The sequence below is a fragment of the Vulpes vulpes genome, chromosome 9 (assembly GCF_048418805.1).
Source record: "Vulpes vulpes isolate BD-2025 chromosome 9, VulVul3, whole genome shotgun sequence".
In the NCBI taxonomy this organism is placed as follows: Eukaryota; Metazoa; Chordata; class Mammalia; order Carnivora; family Canidae; genus Vulpes; species Vulpes vulpes.
In genome coordinates this window covers 59,491,908-59,501,454 of record NC_132788.1, presented here as the reverse complement: position 1 = coordinate 59,501,454, position 9,547 = coordinate 59,491,908, and the positions used below count along the sequence as shown (strand labels likewise).

General features: G+C 39.2%; 1 pseudogene; it reads left to right on the top strand.

Moving 5' to 3' along the window:
- The first annotated feature begins 1,492 nt into the window (after nucleotides 1-1,492).
- LOC112933705 (nucleobindin-1 pseudogene) lies at nucleotides 1,493-7,645 on the top strand (annotated as a pseudogene).
- The last annotated feature ends 1,902 nt before the right edge of the window (nucleotides 7,646-9,547 follow it).

Genomic DNA, 9,547 nt, shown 5'->3' with positions numbered 1-9,547 from the left:
AAAAAAGAAAATTATTAGGCAGGCAGAAAAATTTGAAGTTTTTGCCCTTACCTACACATTCTGCTGCTAGGAAACTATTCCAAGGAAATGACCAGAGAAGATTATAAGTATTTATGTATAAGAATATTTATTGCACTATTACTTATAAGAAGAAAAAAATTGAAAGCAACCTAATGTCAAGTATTAAGAGAATGCTTAAATAAATTGTATGACTTAAGATGAAATATTTAGCAATCATAAAAATTGTGTTTTGGAAGAATTATAGCAGCATGAGAAAAGTACAAAATGTAACATTAAGTGAAAGAAGCAGACTATTCTACTTAGGCTAAATAGCAATAGCTCATAGACATAAAATAAATCTGGAAAGAAATACACCAAAATATCATCAGTGATTCTATCTGGATAATGAAATAATAAATAACCTTTATCTTATTCTTTAAATTTCATTATATTTTCCAAATGTTCTTTAAAAAGCATGTATTATTTTATAATCAAGTCGATTTTTAAAATATATTGTATTTATATATGCCATACATGATATCTCTATATCCACATTATGTCCTCAGCAGGACAGGATCATATTATATACCCTTACAATGACATATAAGATCTTTCATGATATGTTCCTTACATTCTCATTTTATATTTTACTCTCCTGAGATCTTTCCACTTCATTTTAGTAATGCTGGACTACTCGCAATCTCTCTGAAAGTGTTTATCTACAGATGCTATTTGGGATTTTTTTTCCCTGGAACGCCGTGGGCTTGATTTTAGGAGCAGACATTCATTCTTTTGGAGGAGAGATTTGTAAGAACAAGACAGGGCCTAAGGTCTGAGGGGTTCTGGGGTGCCAGGCAAAACACCAAGACAAAAACTCAGGCAGAGAAATAGCGCAAAACCTCAGTTATCAGAATCGGGATACCAAGAATCATACTAACTTAAGTAGACCATCAAGGCACTGAAACTTTCTGAAGGTCCTGGCTAATGTGACTTCATGTTGAGTGCATAATGCCTGCTAAAACACGTCAGTCCTGACTTGCTAAGAAGTAGCCGTATTTTCATTTAAAAACAAGATTTTTTTTTAAAGATTTTATTTATTTATTCATGAGAGACACAGAGAGGCAGAGACATAGGCAGAGGGAGAAGCAGGCTCGTCTCAGGGAACCCGATGTGGGACTTGATCCCAGATCCTGGGATCACACCCTGAGCTGAAGGCAGATGCTCAACCACTGAGCCACCCAGGGATCCCCTTAAAAACAAAATCTAAACAAACAAGCAAACAAACAAATTAATGAATACAAAGTCAAATTCTAAAAGCTAGATTAAAAAACGTCTTGTAATTATTACATCATTGTTTATCTTCATGAGAAGGAATGATGAGGAATTTATTATATCCTTAATCCTTACTGAATAATTATGTAGGTCAATCTCTGGGAAGCTTCACCTAAATAAGAGCTTCTCAACCTTTTTCACGTTGTGGAGCACATAGAAAATGGCGTTTATATGGCACAGAGGCCTATCCAAGAGGACGTTTGTGGACAAAGATGTTCAGTCTTGGGTCTCTGTGGGCCCCAGGCCCTGCACAGCTTCCCTTACGGCTGAAATGATCATTATCTCTGCACGCCTGAAACACATTCCCCACACACCAGCTCTGGTCTGCATCATTCCAAGCAGAGGTACATCTAGTCTGTTTGGAAATGTCCCCAGGAAAAGAGTTTCTATCCCTCTTCCCGAGGTAAACTTTTTCCTCAGATTTCGTCACGTGGATACCAGCCAGAGATCCCTTATTTTAAACCACATGCTAACCTAGCTCATTTTAAGGACTTTGTTCTAGGTGTATGGCCTCATTTTAGGCTTTGTTTTAGATTACATACTTTTAAAAAAAACAATTTCCTGTCACTTTCTTTTGTATAGCACCCTCATCTAATGCATACCTTACATAGGGGGACCAGACTATGACTTGTGTTTTCACAGATTGCTTAATAAGTATCTTTTCAATCAGGAGTCAGCAAAATTCTAGAGGTAGATACAGAAGTAAATCAGAATCAGCCAACGGTTATTTTCCTCCATTTGTGTGGGACCCTATCATAGATTCTTGGAGAGGGAACAAGGAACAAAAGAAAGACATGACACGGTTGTGTGAACCACTACCTTCTGGCATGTTATTATTCATTACAAATAGACTTATTTCCCCCTTTCTTATTCTCTGCTAAAGGACTAGCCCTAAGTGTCCTGCTTAATTTTGGTGATTGTATTTCAAAGGAATAATGGATATGGTCAAAGGCATTTATTTGGAAGCCCTGATAGACTGCTTATTTTTAAGGGAATAATATGATATGTGTGACAAATTACTTGAGTTTCATTTCTTTCCACCAAGACTAGGAATATGATCAAGTATCTTTTGACTTTTTAAAATTGCTGTTTACCTGGACTAGTTCCTACCATGAATGGATAATGGGAAGGAGTGGCAGTCCAGGCTTTAGATTTGCTGTTTTTTTCTGTTTCTCTTCTCCTCCTGCCCCATTAAACAGTGTAGAAGTGTCTGTGCTTAACATTATATAATCATGTATCTTTTCCCGCTATCAAATACTTCCTTAAAATGATACATATATCCCATACACTAGAAAATAGTGGCTACTGCTCCTTGCCTAGTGCCTGTTTTCTTGATAATTAATACTCAGTCCTAACAGTGACAGTGGCAGCAATAGGAGAATTTCAAAAAGAGGATTTAGGTAAATGACCTACTCCATGCATCTTGAAGGACATCTAGACCTAGGAGAAGCAAAGCTTTCTCATCATAACTTTTTAACAGAAACAAATGATTTTATGGGATCTGCTTTTTTTTTTTTTTTAGTGCATATAAACTGCATTATTTGCCATAGGTTTATAGAATGGGATGTGTGGTCAGGCTTTTATGAAACTATTTTCCCTCATCTTAGTCAACAGGCTTACAATTTGGTTACCTGCCAATGGTTTAGAGGTTGGGCCTTATATTATGGCTTTATAGGGCAATCAGCTCAGTTTTTCTAGTGCATGTGAATAATTGAAAGTAGGACCAGCCCACAGCCTAGTCAGCCATGTTTTTCTTATTTTAAAAATAGCTAAATTATACCCATTGACTCGACTCCTAGATATATGGCCAAAAAAAATGAAAACACTAGTCACATAAAAACTTGTGTCCAAATGTGAATACCAACACGATTCATGGTAGTCAAAAAAGGAAAGCAATCCAAATGTCTATCAGCTGATGGATAGGTAAACAAAATGTGGTATATCCATACAATAGAATATTATTCAGCAATAAAGAGCAATGAAGTACATACTATAACATGAATGTGCTTCAAAAGTATTATGCTAAATGAAAAAAACCAGTCACAAAACACCATGACTCCATTCATGTGAAATGTTCAGAAAACAGAAAGCAGATTAGGTTGCTACGCCTGGGGGGAGCGGGGAGGGAAATGACTATCAATAGGTATGGAGTTTCTCTCGGGGGAGGTAAAAATGTTTTAAAGTTGGTTGTGGTGATGTTTGCACAACTCTGCCAACATTTCGAAAACCACGGAACTGTACACTTCAAACAGATCAATTTTAAGGTATGCGAATTCTATCTCAATAAAGCTGTTCTTGTAATAATAGCTCAGTTAAAACTCTCTACCCTGTAAGTGGGGGTTGGGAATGGTGACTTCCTTCCAAAGAGTACAGTATAGAAAGAGGGGAGAAAAGAGTCATCTTGGGATCCCTGGGTGGCTCAGCGGTTTGGTGCCTGCCTTTGGCTCAGGGGCAATCCTGGAGTCAGGGGATCGAGTCCCGCGTTGGGCTCCGGGCATGGAGCCTGCTTCTCCCTCCTCCTCTGTCTCTGCCTCTCTCTCTGTCTATCATAAAGAAATAAATCCTTTTTTTTTTTTTTAAGAGTCACCTCACATTGGAGAAACTTGACAAGCACTACTACCTCAGCCAGGTGATCAAAGTTGACACAGTATGTTGAGAACGCCACTTTACCTTTATTATCTTTCTCCCCAAAACCTGTAACTCTAGTCTAAACATGAGTAAAACACCAGACAAATCAGAATTGAGAAATATTTACAAAATATCTGAGTAGTAGTCTTCAAAACTGTAAAGGTCATCAAAAACGAAGAAAGTAAAAGAAGAAGAAGAAGAAGAAGAAGAAGAAGAAGAAGAAGAAGAAGAAGAAAGTCTGAGAAACTGTTATAGCCAAGGAGACAGGAGGACTGAATGTAATGTGGTGTCCTGGGTAGGATCCTAGAATAGAAACGGGACATTAGGTAAAAACTAAGGAAGTCTGAATGAAGCATGGACTTTTATAATAATAGATCAATGTTGGTACATTAATTGTGACAAAGTTACCATACTAATGTAATATGTTAATAACAGAGGAAACTGGGTGTTACCTAGCTTTCCCAAGCCTCGGTTTCTCATCTCTAAAGTAGGGATGATAATAGTGCCTACCTCATTGGTTTTGGGGATTTACGTGATTTAAGCCATTTTATACATAATGTTTCAATAGTGCCTGACAAATGGTAAGCGCTCAAAAAGTGCTAGCTATTATTACTACTATAGTTACCCACACTTTTTTCCAGGCATTTGTTTTTCTTAATGAGACAATGATTAAGAAGAAAGTCTAGCTAGTGCAAATATAAACCTGACTTTTTATAAGAGGTTCAGAAATGCTGCCCTTTTTTACAATGTTTATTAAGTAAACAAGTGCCTGTTTCAGAGGGAGGTGATAAGGAATTGAATATATAGGTACATTTTTCTCCTTCAACCATCTACATTTTAGATGGTATTGGAAGGAAGTGAAAGAAGATATATACCCAAGGTGGAAAGTAGAAAGGCAATATGTTATTTTGAATTCAGTATTAGTGGGGGACAAATAGATAAAAAATGGACTGTTCCCTCCCATAGAACCTCATGCCAGAACAAGTAAATACCAAAATTAATTTTAATTATAGTTTTTTCACCATTACTCACTTTTATCTGATGGCCATCCACAGGGGCAGTAAAATCTCAATGGGAAACTGCACAAAGACTTCTAAATACAGAAAATAGCTGGCTACAAACATTACATATGTATAAAATATCAACCATAAATACTGAATACCCAGATAAACAACAGATAAAGAAAGAATACTTTTTTTAGTACTCAAATATTGCATGAAAATACTTAATACTAGGCAATTACTCATTGTTTATCTGAAAAAACTTTTAAAGATTTTTAAAAATTTATTTATTCATGAGACACACACACACACACAGAGAAAGAGAGGCGGAGACACAGGCAGAGGGAGAAGCAGGCTCCATGCAGGGAGCCCGATGCGGGACTCCAGGATCACCCCCTGGGCCAAAGACAGGCATTAAACCACGGAGTCACCCAGGGATCCCCCTGTTTATCTGAAATTTAAATTTAACTGGTGTTCTGTATTTTTATTCACTAAATCTGGCAACTCTACCCAAGGATAAGTATGCTCTTCAATGTTTATGATATTTTCTTTCTAAAATTATCATAAGAAACTTAGATGAACAGCAGCCCCTGGGGTTGCTCACACATTTTCTAAGCAGCAGTTCTGTAAGCCCTAGTAAGAAGGCTTTCTCTTGTCAAAGGTCACTGACTCGTAGAAAAAAAAATATTAGAAGCCACAGCAATTCTATCTTTAAAGACATAGGAATTTATTAAATCACCAGCTCTTTCATCTAAATTCAAGAAAGAAAATGGAGAAAATGTGAGTAAGTGTGAGAGAAGCAGAGAGGGAGAAGAACAGACATGGAAACAGAGGAAGGCATTCAGACAGACACAGACACAGAAAGAGAAAGACCAAGGCAAGGGGCAGAGGAGGGAGTTGGGGAGGGAGGGAGTATCGTAAGTCTGAGATGAGTCAGTGGAGACGCACAGGGATTCTGGGGACTGCGGGCTGCAGGGCAGAGGGGCTGGGAGGGGAGGTCACAACAGCCAGACCAACATCCAACCAAGGACCATCTGTGTGCATACTGAGGGATACATGGGAAGCTATCCTGCCTAGGTTGCGGTCAAGGAATCCTATGCTTTTGGCTCAGAGGAGACTGTTGGGAAGGATGGAAGGAAGGAAGGAAGGAAGGAAGGAAGGAAGGAAGGAAGGAAGAAGGAAGGAAGGAAGGAAGGGAGGGAGGGAAAGAGTGGGAGAGGAAAGGAGGGCAAAGAGGAGGGAGGGAGGGAGAAAAGGTACCCAGCTTTTTCTTAAGTTATATGTAGTGTTTTATCTAACTGAACAAAAGAGAGACTTCTTTTACTTTAAAAAAAAAAAAAAGGTAATCTCAATTTGCCTTGGGAATTGAATCCGTCTCTCTCATGCTCACATGCGTGCACACACACACACACACACACACACCCACCCCATGATTACACTCTGCATGTTTGACCTTGACTGAGTTCAGCTTCATGTTCGGCATCCTTCAACCTGGCCAAGTGGCAAAGGTGAGGAAGAACTGAGTCATTAAAGATAAAGTATAATTCAAGTAATCCATTTATAAATCATAAAGATTTCATTGTACGTTAAATTGTTAACAGGCCTAAAGAGTCAGACTTGGAGAAAAGATTTTTAAGCTGCTATCTCTTGGAACTTTCCAAAAAAATGAAAAATATTATAATAGCATTTTACTACTGAGGATGGGGAAATTGATTTCTATTGTGTATATTTTTTTCAAAGCACAGAGCTATGGACATTTTAGAGCAAAGTTTCCTTACATATCATCACAATAAAACATAAATGTGGTCTTGGTTAAAACGTGGACATATCAAAACTCTTATACGTGCTCCAATTGTCGGGAGAGAAAAGGCCTAAAACCAAGAAGCTGCCCGGGAGACGCCCTCTGCGGGGATGGAAAGGTCAGGCCGCCGCGCCTTCCTCTGGGCCCGTGGCCCCGCAGCCCCGCTCCTCTGGCCACCACTGCGGCTGCGCCTGTGCTGGCGGTGCCCCTGGAGCGGGGGCGCCCAAGCAGGAGAGCCCTGCGACCGAGAGCCCTGACACGGGCCTGTCCTACCACCGGTACCTCCAGGAAGTCACCAACGTGCTGGAGACGGATGGGCATTTCCAAGAGAAGCTGCCGGCTGCCAATGCCGAGGACATCAAGAGTGGAGAGCTGAGCCGGGAGCTGGACTTTGTCAGCCACCATGTCCTCACCAAGCCGGATGGGCTCAAGCGACAGGAGGTGTCTCGGCTGCGGATGCTGCTCAAGGCCAAGAAGGATGCAGAGCAGGAGCCCAATGTACAGTTGGATCATCTGAGCCTCCTGAAGCTGGTTGAGTACCTGGACCCTTAGAATCAGCACACCTTTGAGGCCTGGGACCTGGAGATGCTGATCCAGAGGGGCCACCTGGGCCCTGGCCCAGGATGACCTGGCCCATCACGAAGAGTTCAAACGCTACAAGATGCTGGAACATGAGAGACACCGTTATCTGGAGTCACTGGGTGAGGAGCAGCTCAAGGAGGCAGAGAGGAAGCTGGAAGAACAACAGCGCCGGCACCAAGAGCACCCCAAAGTCAATGTACCTGGCAGCCAAGCCCAGTTGAAGGAGGTGTGGGAGGAGCTGGATGGATTGGACCCCAACAGGTTTAACCCTAAGATCGCCTTCATATTGCATGCAACCTAAGCCAGGGTTGTCAGGCCCCTGCAGCTATGCCTAGGACACTGACCCAGAAGCTGCAAGCAGTCGACAGAGCTAACCAGGGCCTGCTTCATTCATTCAGCAAACATTTACTAAGTTCCCTCTAAAGGCCAAGCTTCACGGAAACCCTGTGGATCTACTGTGAACAAAATAAAGTTCCCCGTCTCACTCAGCCAGTGATCATGCAAACAGAGAACTCTGTATTTCAGTGTTTAAAGTGGGGCTTTACCCCACTAAAAAACTGGATAGTGTAAGCTATTCTAGAATTTTTAAGGTGCCCATTAAACTAACACACCACCAAAACAACAACAACAACAACAAAAACCAAGAAGCAAGGATGGTAAGAATAATGTTTGAGGTTGTTTAATTTAGAAGGAAGGCTGGATAATAGCCAATAAATTTCTTGGCTTTAAATAAGACCCTGGTGACATGTTTCATTTTGATTTCTGAGATTAATTAATTATGGGAAAAACCCTAGAATTTATTTAAAGAGTCACATGGGAAAAGTCATACACTAGTTAGAGGGGTTTGGTCTGAGATCCAGGGGTTCCAAGATAGGATGACTGGCATGTGGAAAATTACTTAGAAACAAATAATGGCTAATGTTCTTGTTTTCTAAATTAGAAAGGAGAAATTATTTTTGATACTGCTGTAGAGATTGTTAAAACCTTTACAAACTTTTTTGGGAAAGAACTGTTGTACAGCAAGCCGGGAAACTTTTCTGAATTTTCAGTGTTGTATCTCCAGTATCTAATACAAGCGTGGCATAGATAGATAGATAGGTAGATAGATAGATAGATTGATGATAGATAGATAGATAGATAGATATCACCAAACCCAGAAAATTTAAGAGCAGCTTCAAATTCTGGTAAATGGAGAAACTGGAAGATTAAGAAAAAGGTTCGACAAAAAAAGAAATACACTTCACTTGACTAGTTTGGAACCTGTTTTGTCAATTTAGGTTTCTTAAGCATTTGCTAAGATGACTGCAAAAAAAAAAAAAAAAGTACGAAAATGAGTGCAACCAAAACATCAGACTTTAAAAAAACCAACCATAGCTCTGTTGAAATTCAAAATGCAAGGGTGAAGATTTAATTTTGGTCTGTCTGTATCTGTCTGAGAACCATTCCACATGCTTCATTTGCTTTTCAATTTTCATCATAAACCACAGAATATTCAAGAAATATTTCTACACCCTTTTGGGGTGTGTTTGGACAAACACACACATATACACACACACAATTTTTAGAGGAAAAATACAAGACATGAGCAAAAGATAGAGTCTAGAAGCGAAATTTTAGCTCATCTCCTCAGTCCACTCTCCTGGTTAGTCTGAGGTTTTCTGCAAAATAATAAAAATAATGGCAACATCACATGTCTGGTCACATACTCATTCTTCTTTCTCAACTTCCCTCTTTATCTCATGCCTCTTCTCTCTCAGAATTCTTTTACAGCTTCTGATTATTTTTTAATGATTGTACTAAAATTGTGTTCCAAAAAGTCATGTTAATAACTTCTTCCCTTTATTGATTACTACTTTTGCTGTAGTGATTTAGCCATGATTTAATTCTTTTTTGGTTCAGATGTCCCTTGCCTAATAGGCCTATAACTCCAGATTTTGCAGCTTTCTGTACACATTGCTTCATATTTTCCAATGAAAAAGATCACTTTTTCAGAATTACTACTATGTGAATGTTACTCTTCTCACAGAAAATTCTCCAGAAGCTTAATTCAGCTCTACCAAAAGCATCAGTTTAGGTAAACAAATCCTCAAATATACAATGTCTTCTGTCGCAAGTAATACTTTTGAGGAAAGTAATTAATCAAATAATTCTTAAAACTTACAGAGCAAATAGCTATAGTTTAATAAAAAAAATCATTAAGTTT